We start from the raw sequence: 19,864 nt of genomic DNA, 5'->3' as shown, positions 1-19,864 counted from the left end.
ACAAACCTAGTATTTTATTAATTGTATAAGACAGCAAAATGCACAAACAGTAACAAATTCCTTATAGGAGTGCTATACATCATATATTCATTTAAAAAGTTAAATGAAGCCACCAGTTTAAAATAATGTTATATTTAATGCAAGATGAACTTAAACAAAGTATGTTACTATAGGTGTTCTCTTTTTCCTGTGGTTAGTGGCTGTCACCAATGGAGGATAACAACATTTTCTAAGCAATAGTAAGTGTTGAAACACAGATTGTGAAAAATTACAGAACTCTTATAAACTAAATAGAACTTTTCAATGTTGAGAAAAGAAACCTTATTTTGACTTATCATCAAAATGAACACTGAAGGAAGCAGTCTGACACCAAGCAACTGCAGCAATGGAATAAACATTTAAAGTAAGGAGAGTCAGGAATGCTTGAAAAAACAGAGGAGAGAGTTTTCTATGGGGAAAATTCCCGCTTTTCACTTAATGTAAAAAGTATTCTCAAAGACATTAAAAAGTCTTTTCAATTGATCTTTCTGGAATTACTCTGGAAAGCCTAAGTTTTCCATGGGAAATCACATTTTCTCAAAAATTTGATTTCCTGTGGAAAAAAAGGCTTGCTGGACAGCTTTCCACGTCTGTAAGTGTCTACCTCCGAAAGGAGCAGCATCTTGGAGGGGAACTGGAAAGAAAGCCGAACTCACAAGCGCAGTGAAAGGCAGAGCAGTGTCTTCCACTACATGCTGGGCCCCTTCATTCACAACCGTCCTCCTGGACTGTCACGGTGACCCTGTGAGGCACCAGCGGCGGCCAGGCTCGGATGAGACTTCACTCGTGAACGGTCACGCTGGCCAGAAGCAGCAAAGCAGGAAGATGGGGCCTCTTCCAGCTTTGCCCTGGCCAGCTGGGAACACGCAATGTCGTTTCCATTTGCTCATGGCCGAGATGATTGTGTCTGTCCCCTTTGGTACGTGCCTTTCACAGCGGGAGATCTAATAGCTAGAATTCTATACAATTAAGAGTTAAGCTCCAACAATTCTTTTTTAGTATCTACGCATGGGACAAAACGTGCAGGTGAAATCTAATTATCCTCCCGTTGCTGGTCACCAGTGAGATTTCTTCTTTAACATTCACAGCACGAGAAGCTGTGCTGGAGGATAGGAGCTGTAAGAATAGGTTTTGCTGCTAAAGGAAGAAGCCATCAACTTGTGTATTCTGTGTTGACATAAACTTTCACAAGGTTCAATCCTTAGGTATGTTTTTACTCCTTTTGTGGAGTTTTAATAAGCATATTATTTTATACGTAGAGAAAATTAGAGATGCTGGGGTTTTTTTTCCATTCACCGCGTTTAAAAATAACACTACATCTCTGTTCTAAATATGCATTAATTCTAGTATTACTGTGCTACCAAATATTGAATGTGTTCTGGGTGGAGGAAATCAAAACCAGGATCTACACTAAAAACCCAGAAAAGCCAATACAGCAAAGCAATTAAAAAAAATCCTGGGGGGTGAGTGAACAAGCCACAGATAAATTCAGGGTGCTGAGGGTCTCACAAACTAGATGCAAGCCCAGTGGTATTCATTCCACTATGAACCATGGAAAAGAGAAGAGGAAAGAGATTTTATGGAACAAAGAGATGGGAGAGCAGAGCCACAGCTTAATTATTACCCATTTCTGGCACATATCTACTAGCCTAAAGATCTTCTTACGTGAAAATATCAAGCCATGGTTTTGCCTGCTTATGTAACTAATGCCTTATGCTGCAGTTCCAAATTGAGTTAAGGGATTCCATTTTACCGCCACCTGCAGGTGATTCTGAAAATTTACTTCAGTTTTGTCTAGAAATTGCTAGAATTTCACTGTGAGAAGCTGCATAGTGGCCCAATGCTTTGAATACAGCAGCATTTCTGTATCATTTATTTTAAAATTCCCAGTAGTGGGAGGAAAAGAAAAGAAGGGGATTCAGATAGAATTTTAAAAGAAATTATGATTGAAAAATAAAAGTCTTTTCTTTTTCCTTGTATTCCCTTGTTGCCATAAAGAAACACAGGCTTTTAAAATGCTCAAAATGAAAAAGTTAAGTAAAAAATCAAAATGCATTAGTCAAAGAATTTCAAGCCAGATGCTTTCAACATTATCAGAATATTATATACTGCTTATCCTGTCAACTATTTTTGTGAAATTATTCTGATTTAACAAAGTATTCCTGTTCAGATGGAACTCTGTGTTCTCTGGTGGAAAGTGGTTGCAACAAAGTTTTGCAGTCCTCTCTGGTTGGCAGAAACACTTTTACAAGTAGCTCACCATGGAAGCTTTATTATGCAAAGAACAGAAGTGACACCGACGACTGTCCATGAGGTGACCATAACTCTGTTTTCCGTGTCTCTGGGTATGTCTTTGTGTGAGTCCAACAGCAGTTGTCGTGGTTGGGGTGGTGGGCTGCGACATGAGCAGAACAACTTCAAAAGCCAAACAAAACACCCCCCCCAACAAAGTCTGTTTACAAGATTATTGCCATAGTTCAGCTATCCTACCATTAAAATTTATACAAAGCTGTTCATATAACCAAAGGCCATATCTATGATATCTGGGGGAAAAAAAGAACAAACAACCAACAACAAAGAAAAGGAACAAAGTACAACCACTTTACTTCCACAAGCAAAACGTCAACAGGATGTGATTCTTGAAGTAGACCTTATTTTCATGGGTATCATCAGATGCTCCTTTCCCACTTTTGCAATTTCTAGGCAGTAGTACTGTGCACTGAATTGGATGGACAACCAGTGAAGCAAACAGCTCATTTCCAGACACTGAAGTTATTGTTTCTGAGCCTACAATTTCTAGATAAAATATTCATATCGCAATCATACATTTTGCTTTCATATTCTTAGCATTTGTGAATAACATTTATTTGACAGGGGTTTTTTTACCTCCTTTGCATGAGGTGTGTTCATAAAATCAAGGTTAATAACATAGCTGAGATGTCAAAAAAAGTTACGATTTCACTTATATTTGTCCGTATCAGATCGTATATGTATTATAAATAAAACATACTTTCGTGAACCTGAGCTGAATGTAAACATTAAGTGGATCAAATAAAGTAAAAGATTTAGTCTTTTATTTTCATATAGTACAAATATTTCAAATATAAGTATCATAGGAAAAAAACGCTATTCGTTTTTCCTTCTGCCCTTCAAGTGTATTTGATCAAGTACCATGTGCAGTTAGACAGTTATTGTAAGTCTGCTATTAATCAGGGCAGTATTTGTGGCTATAGTTTAAAAAAAAAGTATATTTTTGTCTGTGTCAGAAATGTTATATTAAGACTATACCTAAAAAAGCAGATAGGAAACATAATATAAATATGTATGTTTTAACTTCATTTGTATTGTATTCAATAGTGCCCATGCAATTCAGGAAAATACTGTCTGGTTTTGGGTCTGTTTTGTCCATCTATTAAAAATAAAGACATTTATTTTATTATCACTCAGTGTCACCTGAGGTTTTGTGTCATGGGCACAGCTCTGCAGAGGTGAGGTGGGACCAACAGGGCAGGAGTTTGCCCTTGCCCCAGGACATCAGCGAGGGCCATCCCGTGGCTACAGCCCTGCGCCGAAGCCTGGCTCTTGTGTTAGCAGCAGAGCTCTCATTTGGGTCATCTTCTCCTTGTCCTCAGAGCCAAAACGAAGAGCAGAGACGCCTGAGCTCCAGGGGAATCTACATCCAGTGGGAGTCCCCCCTGCAGTTCCCTTGCCAGGGACCTTTCTCCTGTGGGTGTCATACTGGGAGGATGGGACCTGAATAGGGGCTGTGGTTCGGGCTACAGAGTTGGCAAGGAGAAGAAGATGTGCTGCGGAGGATGGATGTGCCTAGAGATCGCAGGTGGGTTCCACCATTCATGTTTGCGAACTGGAACAAGGTTTTGGTAATTTTTCACATAGTGGAAGAGCCCTTTGTAGTGGGACACAAAGTCATCCTGGGCACTGCATGTGTTATAAATGCAACTGTTCAGAAATCAAAAGTTTAGCTGACTGAAAGCTAAATCTGTGCTTTTATCCTCCGAATAAGAGTTTGTTCTAATCCCCATTGAAGTCAAACGAAGACACAAACGGGTGGCTGTCTAAGTGCTGCTATAATCACACATGCCAAATATACAGTGTGTTTACTCCTCAGATACTTTGTAAAAATATGTGGGCAATACTATCCATTCATGGATGGGAAAAATAAGGCACACTGGCTTGTTTTCCAGGGCACTGAGATCCTCATGCATGGAGCAAAGCACACGCTGGGGTTTTCCAAAACAGACATTTGCTTGAGGCTGTAATGCTCTGGTCTCTCATGCAGTTTAGGAGTTTTGTCCCCACCCACACCTTTAAAATACTGAAGCATGTTTTAAGACGAGAGTTCTGATATCTTGTAACTTGCATCTCAGAATGAAAGTGAGTCCATAATTCTGCAGATTTAAAAAGGCAAGAAAACGCAAAAAATAAGGGTGCACTGATGACTGCTGTGGAAGCATCGATAAACTGTTTCACCACATGACATCATAGGTAAAATGCCACATGCAGGCCAGTTGAGGCTAGAATCACAGCAAAACTCTACTCAGGAGGTTCTATTTACGAATCACTTGAAACTCTTTTTTTTTCCCCCTTTTTTTCCTTTTTTTTAACAGTAATAGCTTATTTTTTGTGAAGAATAATTTAGGGATTTTTTCATATTTTTCTGTCAAATTCACAAAAGGAACAGTGAGCTTAAAAACAAACAGTGGGGAAGTAGATAATCAGAGAAAGAAATTAAGGTCTTTGATGTAGGCATTTTTAATGAATATTGAATATTGAATGAATCACAATCCATCACAGCCATGCAGGGACTGATGGCAGGTGAATACCAAACAATCACATGAAAAGTATGAATGACTCTTTAAATTACACTTAGTTACCAAGAGTAGTTTAAGATTTGCAAAAAGGACTGAAAAGACCATAAATACTGAGCAGTTTTCCACTTGAAAAGAGTGAATCTGAGTAGAGCCAAATGCCATGACATCTTCCCAGGTGGGACAGTGTCAGAATGGTTGGAGAAGAGTTAGTCCAGACTTGGAGGACACTTCAGATAGATTTAAAGAAGGCAATGTTAATACATGAAACAACAACCAGAGCTGTTCCCAGGCCATTAGGGTGATCTCCAGGCCACATTTGGCTCAAGCCATATGTCGCCATCTCGCACAGGGGCCCAAGCCTAGCTTTGGGGCTGGACTGCTCCAAGGGCTACCTCGCGCCTTTCCTGACAGGAGCGTTGCAAGCAGCCTCCACTTTACAAAGCTGGCAGAGATGGTGAGTGTAGACTCACACCAGATGGGTTCACTTCCCAGGACCATGTCTGAGCACCTTCAGTTTAGCGGTGAATATACAGCATCAGACGTAAACGAAGCAGTTCTTCACTCCTGACCTGGCCTTTTGGGCTTCCTTTGGGGCCACAGGAGAGAAGCTACCACATATAAAATGATTAATCTCACCCTAATGCGCACATTGCGATAAGACAGGTCACACTATAGAAATGTGCATCAAGCTCATAGAATCACAGACTGGTTTGAGTTGGAAGGGACCTTAAAGATCATCTAGTTCCAACCCCCTCGCCATGGCCAGTGACATCTCCCACTAGACCAGGTTGCTCAAAGCTCCATCCAACTTGGTCTTGAACGCTGTGGTGCTGGGAGATATGGTTTAGGGATGAGCTTTGTAGAGTAGAGTTAATGGTTGGACTTTGTGGTCCTAAGGGTCTTTTCCAAGCTGGATAATTCTATGATTCTATGACTTCCAGGGAGAGCATTTAACAATGTTTAAATATTGGTGACATGTGGCTCCCCTTCTTTCTCTTGTTCCTTAAGAAGGAGGTTGAAGCCATGAGCATGATGACACCAAACAAATAGCTGAAGAATTACTCTTAGGAGGGGGACTTTGGGACATTTAACCTTTAGGAAATGTTCACAGAAAGAGCATAGTTCTCAAGGGATGTTTGCACCTGAATGACTGGAGCACTGACCCTCTGACAGAGACTACGAAAACAGATAAAGGAAGACATCAATCTAGGTTGCAAGGGATGTGTTGTGACTAAGACAGACATACTTTATCTCTGCAATTGGTGTTAATAAATCACAGGTGAAAAACAGTGTAAATGAGGCTGTAGGCAAGAATAAGAGTATGCTAGAGAATACAGCAGGGTGAAAAAAAAAGAAGTACTTCTGTGGATGAAAGCATTGATCAGATTGGCTATGTTTAATTGACTTAGGAAACGTGTGGTCAGAAGGAAATGGAGTAATGCAGGAAACCTGAGTAATGAGGTGGAAGAACATGAAAACTTCTCTTAGAGAATAAGGGAAAGATGAGAGAATAGCTCTCAAGATGGAAAAAGATTTGAAAAGAGCAACTGATGAGGTTATATATTGGGTTATATAGACCTAAAGTGTTTAACTGAAATGCAGATAGACACACTTTTAATATTATTAGTGAAAGAAATAGCTTCTTCAAAATGCATGATCATGTAAACACTTGATCTGTTGAAAAGACTTGGAAAAAAGGCTGTTGTATTGGCAGAAAATAAGTAGCTTTAGTCTTGTGGGTAATAGATTACTTCCTCAAACAGTCGAAGCGTAGACAAGAAGAGGTGCTATTGCAACTTTGAGCTTAGTGTGTAAACACAGCATTGCAAAATACCTAGTGACAGAAATTAACCTTGTATTGAAAATTTAGAGTGATTAGATGATTTTTGTATACAAAGAGCAGTGACGGGAGATAGCTGAAAATTCATTGATTCAAAGACAATTGGGTATACAATGCTATAGAATGTCTGAAATGTGAATTAGAGGAAAATTCCTCACCACATGTTTGAATGCCTGAAATAGATGGAATATTGTAGACAAAATGCAGAAGTGGTGCTAAAATAGATCCTGTAAATGAAACAGCAATGATAGTAAGGTGTGTCGTAATCCTATGTCCTATGAGGACAGTCTGAGAGATTTGGGGCTGTTCAGTCTGGAGAAGAGAAGGCTCTGAGGAGACCTTATTGTGGTCTTCCAGTACCTGAAGGGGCCTACAGGAAAGCTGGGCAGGTACTGTTTACAAGGACATGTAGTGACAGGATTAGTGGCAATGATTTTAAACTAGAGCAGGGTAGATTTAGACTAGATATCAGGAAGACGTTCTTTACTGTGAGAGTGGTGAAACATTTGAACAGGGCACCCAGAGAGGTGATGGAGGCTCCATCTCTGGAGACACTCAAGGTCAGGCTTGTTGGGGCTCTGAGCAACCTGATCTAGTTAAAGGTGTCCCTGCTCACTGCAGGGGGTTGGACTAGATGACCTTTAAAGGTCCCTTTCAAGCCAACACCTTCTATGATTCTATGATCCCATGTTGCTCTTGATTCTAATATACATTTTCCTGAGAATCAAAGCACACTTGAAGTTTAAGTAGCATCCTTTAATGTAAAATGGGAGTAGTAAATAAATTCTTAGTCACTTGTTAATTCACTCACCTAAGAGTTTTCCATGGTTATGACTGAAGCACTAAAATACATTTACTTACTTGGAAATGGAAAATGCCCTTTTTTTGCCAAGTTATTAATGAATTTCACTGCAAGCAAAAGGAATTTAATATATCCTGCCAATTTACTAATGGAATGTAATGATTATCTATGTATTAATAACAGAGATTAGAATGCTGCACTGTACTTTGTTTTACTCAGCAGTTCACATACATCAAAGCATTGGACATAATTTTCAGAAGGACTTAAAGGGAAAGATGCTCCCAAAACTGATGGGTCACTGAGGGCTTGCCATTCAAGGAATGGGGCAGCTCTTGTGATCAGGCTTCTTGCAATTTCAGCATGATTAGATATGACAAAATTTGACTTTGATTGGTCATGTTTTGACAACAGAGATGTCCACATAATGTTAGCTATGCCAATAACTGCTGCAGAGCTATGACTGAGCCAGACTTGTCCTCCTTTGAGGTTGGGCAGGAGCATGGCCATGGCAAGAGGAATGAAGAGGTGCCTGCTGCCCATCAGCCTTTAGGTCTTGTCTTTGCCTCTCCCTCTTTTGGTACTTGCATTGTTTTGGTCTATGGTCAGGCACAGGGATTAAATTTGCCCTCAGTGTCACAGTGAGCTCTTTGGATATGAACTTCTTATTGCATACATAACAAGCCAGTCAAAGATGGAAGAAAGCCATCTTTAAAGAATCATATCATCCCACAAAATCACAAAAATAGCAGTGATGTCTCTGCTCACTGCAGATGGTTTGGGCTAGATGACCTTTAAATGTCCCTTCTAATGCAAAGCATCCTGATTTTACGTTCTGCTGGGTTCTGTGAGCAGTTCCACAAGCCATCTTTTCAACAAATGTTAAGTTTGGTTTGGGGTTTTTTATGTCTTATATACCAGCAACTTTTAAAATCCAGAATATCTTAATCTGCCTTTCTCCATGGTGAAGTTTTCCCGCTCCAGTAACGGTCAATAGCTATCGTAGTCATCACAGAAGTGCAAGCCTAGTTCTCAGCATGCAAGAAGAGTATAAGTAGTTAAAAACAAAGATGATTTTTAGCCTCCACAGTTTGTTTCTTCACACAAGCATGAGGTGACAGAAATATTACAAAGAATATGACAGAGAGGTAAACTATATACCAGAGGTAATGTAATTGTTCAGGGCTAGTATACGAGAGAGCTCTGTAAACTTTATTTTCTGTATGACTGTGAAAAAATATTATGTTCCAGCAAAAAAATAAACTAATAAATTCTTCTGCTTCACTCTTGTTTCCTACCCATCAGGAAAGTAATATCAGAAGAAATCATGTTCTTTTGTATCAGTGATCTGTTCTGTGGGATATAGTTAAATGTACACTTTAGTTACACTCTCAAAACCATATACTAATTGCAGATTAGTGGTAAATTTCAGTAACTAGATGTAAAGCAGGACAACTTCCGTTCATTAGATTTTAAGGTAGGCTATTAAAATTAATTATTCTATTTGCATAAAGCTACCCAAACACAAGTTCTGGCTTATAGTAACAGGGAAGAAAAATAACTGTGAATCCCAGTTCAGATGGAAGATTTTTTTTACTCAAAAGATTACTGCCAATGAAAATGCAAATGTCTGGAAAGTCGTCTTATACAGACTCTGCATTGTAGCCAAGAGGCTGTATAAGACGTGAAAACCCTTCCTGGTATCACACAAGTGAAACACGCTGGCAAGCAGGATCAGCTGCACATGTGGAGTTAGAAGTTCTAGAAACATTTACCTCAGACGACAGGGGAAGAAATATTTGGACCCAACAAGTTAAAACTAGTCATCTAGCAATGTTCTAGTGGTTGTTGCCAAAGGCTGATAAGTATTCCTTTAGCGCATAAATGAATGTGATATTTGCACTGTGTCTGACATTTGCTTGTGCGCTCACTACAACAGCTAGCCATGTAATGAGTCCACACTGAGGAGCAAGCAGTTAGGTTTGAAAAACAAGTGCATATTTTTCCACCTGCCTAAAATCTATTTTTGCACTTCTAGTGAAGCATTCTGAAGGATTTCACTTGATCAGAATTGCTCATAACATAATGGAAATGTCTTTTTAGCAGCGTAACATAACATTTGAATAAGAAAATAAACAATATATGTTTTCATAAGGAGCTTATTTCCCTGCTAAAAAGGAAAGATGGAGCTTTCATTCCTGACCAGGATCTCTCACGGAATTTCAGTGCTAACATTTCAAGGGGACCTTCTTTTTAAAAAGAGTTGAACATTAGCTCCTTGAATACTAAATCTGCTTAAGCTACTTCAAAGCAGAAATATAAACTTAACAAAATCTGCGTTGTACAAGCAGTTCAGTCCTATGCCCAGTGAACTGACTACAATGTATGCTTAATTCATCTTGCATAAATGCTTGCATCAAAACTTGGGATGCTTGGCACTGCCTTTTTATAACTGATTTTCATTCATAAGCAGTTTCTATTCAGATACATTATGAGAAAAATACATGTACTATTGGCAAGCCAAAACCAAAAATGAGATAAGTCTTGTAGCCCATATATTCAGAAAGAAAGGCTTTGTCTGAGGGATTTCTTCTGTCACTTGCATTTAGCTAACCTAGTAAAGCATTTAGCGTTGCACCATTCACCCATTTCTCTCTCAACATGCCATCTCTTATAGATTTAAGTTGCTTTCCAGCAACCTAAGGAATACTGAAAGGATTTTTAATGACACTAGAGAAACTCAGTAAACAGATTTATTTCACAACATTTTCATTTAAAAATAAGCACCAAAAAAAAGTGTAGAGGTCTAGTAGCAATTAGAGTATCTGCAGTTATGAGCAGAAATGTCAGAGAAAATAGGCATTTGGCAATATGACACTGAATGGCAGTATCGGGACAATGCTGAGTGTTTCAATTACTCAGTTTAGTAATGAAGGCTAATGGTCCTGTCCTGTCACTGTATGCCAGAGCAGTCCTGGAAACCAACAGTGGGTATGCAATTAAAGAGGTACAAACTGTAACTGAATATTCAAAAATAAAAGTCACGTTAATAGATTCTTGTTAATCACACAATGAGCCATTGTGACAGATGTCAGTGCAGAACATCTGATTTACTAATCCATTTGAAATGCACGGTCTGGGACGGTTTTCAGTCTCATGGAACATTGTAAGGTAACAAATGCCTGTACCAAGAGCATTAAAATAATAAATTGTGCCTCACTAAACTATATGCATATATATATGTGTGTATATATGTATATGTATATATGTGTATATATATATGTGCCTTACTAAACTATAGGTATGTATATATGTGTGTGCATGCATGTGTGTATATATATGTGTATGTATATATACATATGTGTGTGTGTGTGTGTATATATATTGAGACCTTGAGCAAGGTGGGAATGACAGCCACTAATAATAAGATAACTTTTATTTCTAAATCAAGACACTTCCATCAAGTGAAGAGGGGAACGGTTACATCCTACTCCCTATCTCACCCATGCAGTATCCAGCAGTGGCCTGAATATAAATGTTTTGTATGGATAGGTACTAAGCTTCCAGATAGGTAGGAGATTCCTTGCAATTAAGATTCATTAAGGCATCAAGAAATTGCTTTTCTAAATACAGGTCCTGAGGGTCTGTGACAAGGAAGAGAAAGGTAAGGACTCACATTTGGATTGCACTGGAAGATGTATTAAAGCAGGCTGCAGTCAGCCTTGGAAGTGTATGACTTGAGATCTTCACATTACTTCTGTTCCATTTTTGTCCTCCCAAACTGTAACTAAGGACGTAAGGTAATGAAAGGGTTTGGATTACGTATATTCTTTTGTTCTACCATAATGAAGATTTGCACCTGACTATTGTCGTAACATTTTTTCTTTGTTTCTCCTTACATAATTTCCCCTTATGCTTTTATGTTGATTTTTACAATTATTGTAAAGGCTAAATTGGTGCAGTTTCACGGTGCTGAAGAAAAACACAAAAATCCAGGGAGTTATAGTCTCTGTTCTGGAGAGTTATTTACAAACACCTGAAGAAGAAAACATATGTAAAGCTCTAAGGGGTAAAACGGCAGGACACAGGCAAACACTCACACAAATCAGCTAAGCACACAACTTCTGAGGTTCAGTTTATATTTTTGCTTTTAAAAATAAAACAATAAATGGCCACTTAGGCTACATGACTCTTTAAGTATCCTCTCTTTAAAACCTAACAGGAGTGGTGGGACCAATAAACGAATGTCATTGTCTGCAGTACCAAGGAAGAGGACAGGTGTTAGATCCTTCCAAAACTGTCTTCATGGGCATCTTAGACCATCTTGGGCACTTTTACTGTTCTAGTTCAGGCCATCTGGGCAAGCAGCCAGAGCAAGAGCAGATGAAGGTAGAGGAACATAAAGAACCCAACCTGACCTGTTCTCCAATCACTCACTTGTTGCCTGGCCAGAAGTAAGTCATCGCATTTCTCTTTGCTTTCACTTTTCCTCCTCTTTTGGCTTGATTTAAGCTCTGTCTGGTAGCATCTATTCCTATGTGTCTGCCATGTGCGTAAGGAGGTCTAAATTTGTCAAAAGTACCTACATACTGCTGTAATAGAAATAATAATAGAAATAATAAATGCATCCCTGGCCTTGTGCTTCGACAACCATTTCCCCAGTACAATACTATTAGCAATATTAATTCAAAAGCTGTATGTTCTTTGGCTCTTATTTGTTCTGAGTAATGTCTGGCAGGTTTTATATAGCTTTGTGAGAACAATGCAGTGTTAACAATTTGATCTGCAGAAATATTTCCTGTAGAAGAGGGTTTATAAAACTGTCATGTTGCTGTGCAAAGACATCCTCTTCCAGTCAAACACTGTATTTGGGAAGATATTTACTGCTAAATTAGCAATTGCTAATTGATTATTATAATATTTTTGTTTAAAGAAGCATTTCATTTCACATAAGCTCCCTATCCTTTTCCATTATTGCTGTATTTGACAGAGAAATTAGAAACATCTTAGAGGTTTATAAATTCAGTGCTCTGCCTCAATGCCTGAAATTATCCTCTCTTTAATGAAACCTGAATCCTGCAGGATTAGCAGGTAATGAATTTTGTGGTTGCTCATTTGTCCAGCCTGTTTTTAAGGGCAGCACTATTGTTTTTACAATTTGTCAGTGTTTTCATTATCTAAGACTCAGGGTTTTACTGTGTACATCTGATACGGTAGATAACTGTATTTCATTTCTGGCACTTTGAATAAAGAACAGTTTTCTCTTTCAAATACTGAAATGTCTCTTTGAAGCCAATTATTAAAGAAACCCTGGAGAAATAGCACATGTCATAGACAGCCTGTCAAACATATTCTGCCAATATCATACGTTAATACACATCCTGTGTTAAAAAACAACCATACTTGTCTCCTGTTCTTGGCCAAGTATTTTTACAAAATAAACCTCTAAGTACAACAGCATTTTTCACTTGGTTCCCAGATTAGTTGCCCAAATGGCTAGGATTTAATTTCTTCTCTTTGTAGACCTTGGCTTGAGTTTTGTAGATGGATGGAAATGTAATGTCTAGAATACTGAAATAATTCTAAAACCAATGCAGAGAGAGTCGTAAGTCAATTGTATACCTATATGAAAACTTGTAAATGCATACACAGAGAAAGAACTTAACTAGAGTAATTAGAATTTATATATATTTAAGTAATTCTTAAAGAATTGAAACATGGAATCTGAGAAATATATTGACTTATAGTAACAGAACAAAAATATTTCCTTCATGGATTTCTCATGCCATAGTTCCTTGCAAATTTTTAAAATAATCTAAAGAGCAGTATATCTGAGTGCAATGTCAGCTGGTGTCACAACAGCTATCAGGAATTCCATAGTAAATATATTGTATGTAAATATACACACAATTCAAACATTTTATTTCATTTTTGCAATATCCTTTTCTTCCAAAATTACATGGTTGATACGCAGATGTTTTTCTCAGAGCGAAAGCTGTTAAAGTAAAAGCTTAGAGGAAAAGCTCACAGAGAGTGATTATTTGTCTTCACTCTCCAGGACCAAACTAAAGGAGAAATATTTTGCAAGTCAATCATTTTGTATGGACATCGAAGTGAAATCAAGAGCAAGAGTGAAGTGTAAATTACCACCATCTATTCTGATCTTGTTGCAGTGAAAACCTCCAATGCAAGGTCGATGCAGGGGGAAATTAAAACTTTAGATGCTGAAAGTCTTGCTTCCAGTAGATAAGATTCCCAGATGCATACTGGTCACTTTCCACTATTACTTGAAATGATTGGCATATTAAATTGTTGCCACCGAGAGTCCATGAAGGGTTTTGAGGAGGGTTACTTTAGATTGTGCAGTAATTTCTTCCGACCATACTAATATGAACCAGCTCTACCAAACCCTAACATCTCAAGCAGGTCTAAGTTAAGCTTGTTTATGCAAAACAATTCCAAAATAGTTCTGAGCAAATCGTTGGCACGTGAAATAGATCAGAAGGAAATTAAAATAATTCAGCAATCTAATGAAGATAGGAATGTCTATTTGAATAAAGCAGTGAGGAAGATGAAGCTATGTTACTGTTCTGGAGCTGCCCTGCCATGAATGGCTAAAGAGGATGGAGGCTTTTAGGGTTAAGGCCTGGCACGACACCAGTTTCATAGCACACTGCACCCTTATAGGTCCTAGATTATAAAAGCACTGTAATGTCAGTATTTATGTAGGACAACAAAGCAGATACAAGATCACGTCACATTCATATAACTAAGCAGTAATAAATCACAAGGGAACAAAACAGAGTTGCTATACCCACTTGAGCTTTTCCCAGCCTACAGTTTGCAGTATATTTTACAGTTCTTTTTCCTGTTCTGGTGAAAGAAAAATCATTTAATTCTGCTAAAATTTTGTCATTTGCCAGGCTGGTTTATCCACGATATGCTAAGATAACACAACTTCTCTCCAGATGCCACAAATGGATTGTTAGATCAAATTGGAAAGATATTTAATATAGGATTTTTTTACAGCCCTAGCAAGATCCTGAGTGTTGCTGAGACCATGCCCAGATATCAGGACATGGAAGAAATAAAGCAATTTATAGGTATTTACATCGAACTTTACATACTCTGCCGTTTAGATAGCTCACACAGATATTCACCATAGATCTGAAAAAAATGGCTTCTGAAAGAGTCACTAAAATTAGACAGAGAGCAATATGAACAGTAGAGCTATTTTTCAAAAGACCTATTTGTCATGCAAAATGGAACAGAATGTTTTCATCAGTTCACCATCAGCAGAGCTGCAAAAGCAAGCTGTTACAAAGCTTGATGAAGGAGATGCTCTGAAGCACATCTGCAGAACTGCACAACATGGTATTGAGAATGTGTGGTATCAGGAATTCAGTTCCAAAATGCGTGTTGTCATGTTTCACAAAAATACAATTACTTGTAGCAGGTACTTGAGGCTTTTTTTTTCCAGCACAGGTGAATACTGCAGGTTACATTTCCTCACCAATGGATTTCACTAGAGGTACCTTGGTACAGACCAATCCTGTAGGGAGCAAAGGCAGGCTGCCTAAAACTTTGAGATGAACATTTGAATGCTAGCTAAGTGCTTCATTCACATCCAGGGGAAAGTTGCACTCTTACAACCTTCTTTATTACAGAGCCCTGGCCATCTGCAAGTCTGCATATATTGCTCACTTTAGACAGCTGCTCTGTTACCAGCCTGTGGTGGGATGCTTTCAAATCCCTTAAAATAAAAATTCCTAGACACATACTGTACTATTAATAATAGGGCAATGGAATACTTCTTGCATAAAATTGGTGCTTTTTTTTTAAAGTTAGCTTTCTGTCTCTGTTCCTTGGGAAAACGTACATTCTCCAGCTGAAAATATAATCCGATACAGGATACTGCACTAATCAGATAGTTTAATTATCAAAATGCAATACCAAGATACAGATACACTTGGCATTTCTATGTCTCATGCACTAGTTTAAAATGTTGGCAGAACTGTGTCCAGAACTTCTACTGCAGCCAAAAGCTACTTTGGTTTTCTCCTAAAACTTTCTTGCCAAAGACTTGTGTTGCAGGCATTTTCCAAGAAGGTTTCTGATTTTGGTTATTCTATTCTCATGGGTCCAATTTCCTAAGCCACACTCCATCACTCCTTACAACTGCTTTTCACGGGTGAGCTGCACACACAAACACTGGACTAGGCCTGCCCTTGGCTTGCAAGAAAATTTCGCAGCTGGACAGCTGAAACAGCGATTTTGTTAAAGCAAATAAAGTGTCATTCAGCCAAAAGTGTTTATATTGTGAAAAGATCTGCAATTTTTTGTTTGATTTACAAAGATGATCTGTTGAACTACATTAACCACGCCAGGGAAGACGCATGTGTTATAAACCCAAGCAATTGATACTGTGCTGATAGCTGAATGAGGACATTGCAATAAATATTCGCAGTTACAGACTTTAAATACAGAGTCACAAACAGACAAAAGCCTCCTAGAGGGGCTTTTAAGAGGCAGAAATCTTAATGAGCTCATCACTTATAAAACCTGAATACTTGCCTGGGGATAGACAATGTGAATAGTAGAGGAACCGCGCTGTTGTATTTCTTTTCAAGCTTAGCATCCACATAAGCTCATCTGATGTTTACTCGCACACAATGCAACATGCACCAAAGCAAGACTGAGCAAGACAGAATTTATATTAACCCAAACTGACATTTATTTTTTTTTCTAGCCATTCCTGCAAAGGATGAGAATGTAAACTCTTGAAACAGTAGGTTTTCTGCTTCTTTTGCAGTTGTTTATCCTATTTAGTCTTTTACTGCCTGTATGTCTGTTAGAAATCTTGACTGCTTCTGCAGAAGCTAAGCAAATAGGTAGTGTTTGGCTTATAAAATTTAATCATGCCTGGTCAGAAATACAACATCCACTAAATCACTGAGTTTTATCACCTCTCAAACCCTGTAAATGTACAATATTATCATTTTGGAGCTTGATTCTTCCTGTGGAAGAAAATATATCAAACACAGATTTATCTTTTTCTTATTGGCTTCTGGGAAGTATTTATAAACCCTTAAACATATAAACCTGAAAATTTGCCTATGTGTGTTCATTAAACAACTCCCTAAATGTCTATGACAAAAACTGTTTTAAGCTGTAATATTTCAAACATCCTCAAGTTCTTACGAATCCAGTTATTCTTATGAATGGAATATGTTTCAAAGCTCGATCTGTGAGCATCCTGCAAAATATTTCAAGCACCTGGAGTCAAATTCCTCCAAGGGCCATTTTAAACTGTATGACGTGAGTTGTTTATGTTTTCTTTGCTTTTTAATTTCTACTCAGCAATCCAGGCACTCAATGAGTCACTTGCTCCATGAGACGTTCAGATGGTGTATTAAGCCTGGGTAATTGTTAAATTGAGATGTGGGTGAATGAAACTTTTTTCCCTAGTAACTGTATTTGGGAAAGAGAAGACTCTTCTACAGAGAACACGGGATGGTGTTGGGGCTTCAGTGCAAAACCCCAGCTGTGTGCAACCTTTACACCAGGGCAAAAAAGGGAGCTCACCCCTGTCAAAACTGCTACGTATTAAGGAAAAAGAAACACGACTGCACAAAATATGTATTTGCCAACACCTCTTCTGGCCAGCAGCATTGTAAAATGGTGGCCTAGGTGTACACCCAGCTGTTTTTATTCTTCAGCATCACTTATCTGTGGATAACACAGCAAAGCCAGTACAGAGCCACAGCTCACAGTTCAGAAACCAGAATTCTTTGCTTTTTATTTTCATGCTATACATTCTCCTGCTGTTTACTGGCTTCTTACCACAATAAAGCTCCCAGTAGGCATTTCACCACTGCCCACCCTTATCGTGTGATACCTATCCTTCTTGGGGGCTGACATCAGCCAAAAAGGCAGGTGTCTCAGCTCCTTGCTAGATCACCATGCAGTCAGCACCCCACAGGCACTTCAGGCACCCAAGAGCAAGCAGAGGGTCACTGGCTCCCCAGCTTCATGCTTGGTGATGCAGGAGCACTGCAGAGATAGCTAGGCTGCAGTCCATAGGTATGGTCAAGTGTCTTGAAAAGAGCTAACACATACTGTGGATTTCACAATATTGCTGCAGGTTATATGGTATCATTTCAAATTAGGTTCGATCTACAAAGAGAGCCAAGTCAGATGATAAAAAAGTATAAACAAAAAAAAAAAACTTGGGAGATGGCGATCTATGAAATGGACACATGAATACCACTGTAGGCATTTCAGAGAGGAAAAAATACCAAGAGAACAAAAGTGTTGTTTTACAGTAATGCTGTTGTCTCTGTTTCTTCAGCTGATTTCTCTGTGACTTCTTGGATTCTCAGCAACACTGTGTTTTATTTTTTACACCAGTCTTTCTTACTCGCTTAGCTTTCAAACTCCTTTTATGACTGTTTTAATTATGTGCTCCACTTGGAGACCTGAGCTATCAATGACTAACCACTGTGGGAGCTGATTTCCCATAAACTAGGCAAAAGCCCGTAATGAGACTTAGAAGTAGTCACTCTGCCAGAGTTTGTGACCTGGAGGAGCTCACTGTGGCTCTGCTACTTGTATCTACAGCTCTTCAGTCACTACAGAGCTGAGAACTGTACTCCAGTACAGGGCACATCGGCTGCAGCTCGTCTCCCTTCATCCTACTGAGGGCTAAATGGAATAAGCCAGCACAGCGGGAGTAAATGAGCCATAGCAAAACTGATCTTAACCTCCACCCCCCTGATCTGGCAGCCAGGCATGAGGGCAGGAGACAAGATAATTCCTGTCAGCTCCAGTGGGCTCTGTAATGCAATTTGATAAATCAAATAGATAGATCTTATTAATGTAACTAAATGAATTATTGCAAATGGGAGAGGTGGACATTGATCTGTCTTCATGTACGCATTCTGCTTTGGAGGAGGGGAGATTGGCTTTAAATACAAGCTGCTGCTGCCTGGGGTAGGAAGTCACTGTAATAAATCAGTTCTGCAGTTTCGATACCCCCAAACCACCCTCTTAACACCAATATCAATGAAGATTAAAGGGAAATACTATGGATTCGGAGCTATCAATGTTCATACTTGAACATTCAAGTGGATATTCAGGTGCAGATCTTCCCAAATATGAATGCCTGCTTTGCTTTTCTAGTGATGGAATGAGACTAATAAGTCTTTTATTTTGTTGAATGTTATGATCCCAGTGAAAAACAAAGATACCCTGACTACATTCCTTAATAATAGCACTTCTCACATAAACTGCTTAAATAATATATTTCACTGAACATACAGTGCAAATACACAGATATCTTCCCCAAAGAAAGCATCCAAGTCTAGATCTCTAAAAACAGGCACATAAATTCAGAGCCTACAGAGACATTAATATTCCTGCCATGTTATCAGAGCTGTGACACAGGAACATCCAACTGTCAAACCAGGATATTTTATTTGAAAATGCACTTTCTTATGTCTTCATATTCTCACAAGTTAGGTCTGAGAGAACTAAAGGGTAGCTTGTGTTCTACCTCTCCTCTCTCTCTACCTAGAGCCAAAGATCTCACCATGCAGATGCCAAGCATACCTATGCTGACTGAAGTATAGCATGTAATACCTTCCAGTAAAGGAAAAAATAAGCAAAATAGTATAAGCAAATAATGACTGGTTTAACATTCAGTAGAAGAAGTAATGTTATGTGATGGATTTCCAGGAAAGGAGATCAAGCAATGCATGGTTTCACATGCCTATTACTTTCAAGGTAGGACTATCTTGTTGAGGCACATGAGATTCTCTCAAATGGTTCAGCTAGGATGGTTCAGCTTTCTGCATGCTGTGAACTGGTGATGTATTTTCTTTCATCTCTGTCCAGTAAAATGCTTTCCCTCTTCAGCTGTGCAAAACTGTTTGTGTTGGGGTTTTTGTTTTGTTTTGTTTTTTAAAATATTCTTACCAAAACAGAGAGGTTTAGTTTTATTTTTGTATTTCTTGTGATTTAGTTATTTTGGCTAAGAGTGAGTAGCTAGTTTAAAGTACTTTTGGTGACTTTTATAGTATTTAAGGATTTTTTCTAAATCACTCTTCTAACATCACAGTGGAAAAATGTCAGCTCAAAGTATGCCATGCACAAATGAAATCTATGCCTCCCAAGTATTACAGAAAAAGTGTGACTTGGGTAATACTAGCTTAGATTTCTTTACTAAAGGTGTTTGATTTGAAGGCATCTTGTGCATCAACTCATTGTTGTAAGGCAGACTGTCTATACACTGGAACAGAAACCTTTCACCACTTTGAAAGTTCTTGGATGGGTCTGGGAGAGTGAAGAACCACC

The sequence above is a fragment of the Apaloderma vittatum genome, unplaced genomic scaffold, assembly GCF_000703405.1.
Source record: "Apaloderma vittatum isolate BGI_N311 unplaced genomic scaffold, ASM70340v1 scaffold3597, whole genome shotgun sequence".
In the NCBI taxonomy this organism is placed as follows: domain Eukaryota; kingdom Metazoa; phylum Chordata; class Aves; order Trogoniformes; family Trogonidae; genus Apaloderma; species Apaloderma vittatum.
This window is presented reverse-complemented; position numbering follows the sequence as displayed.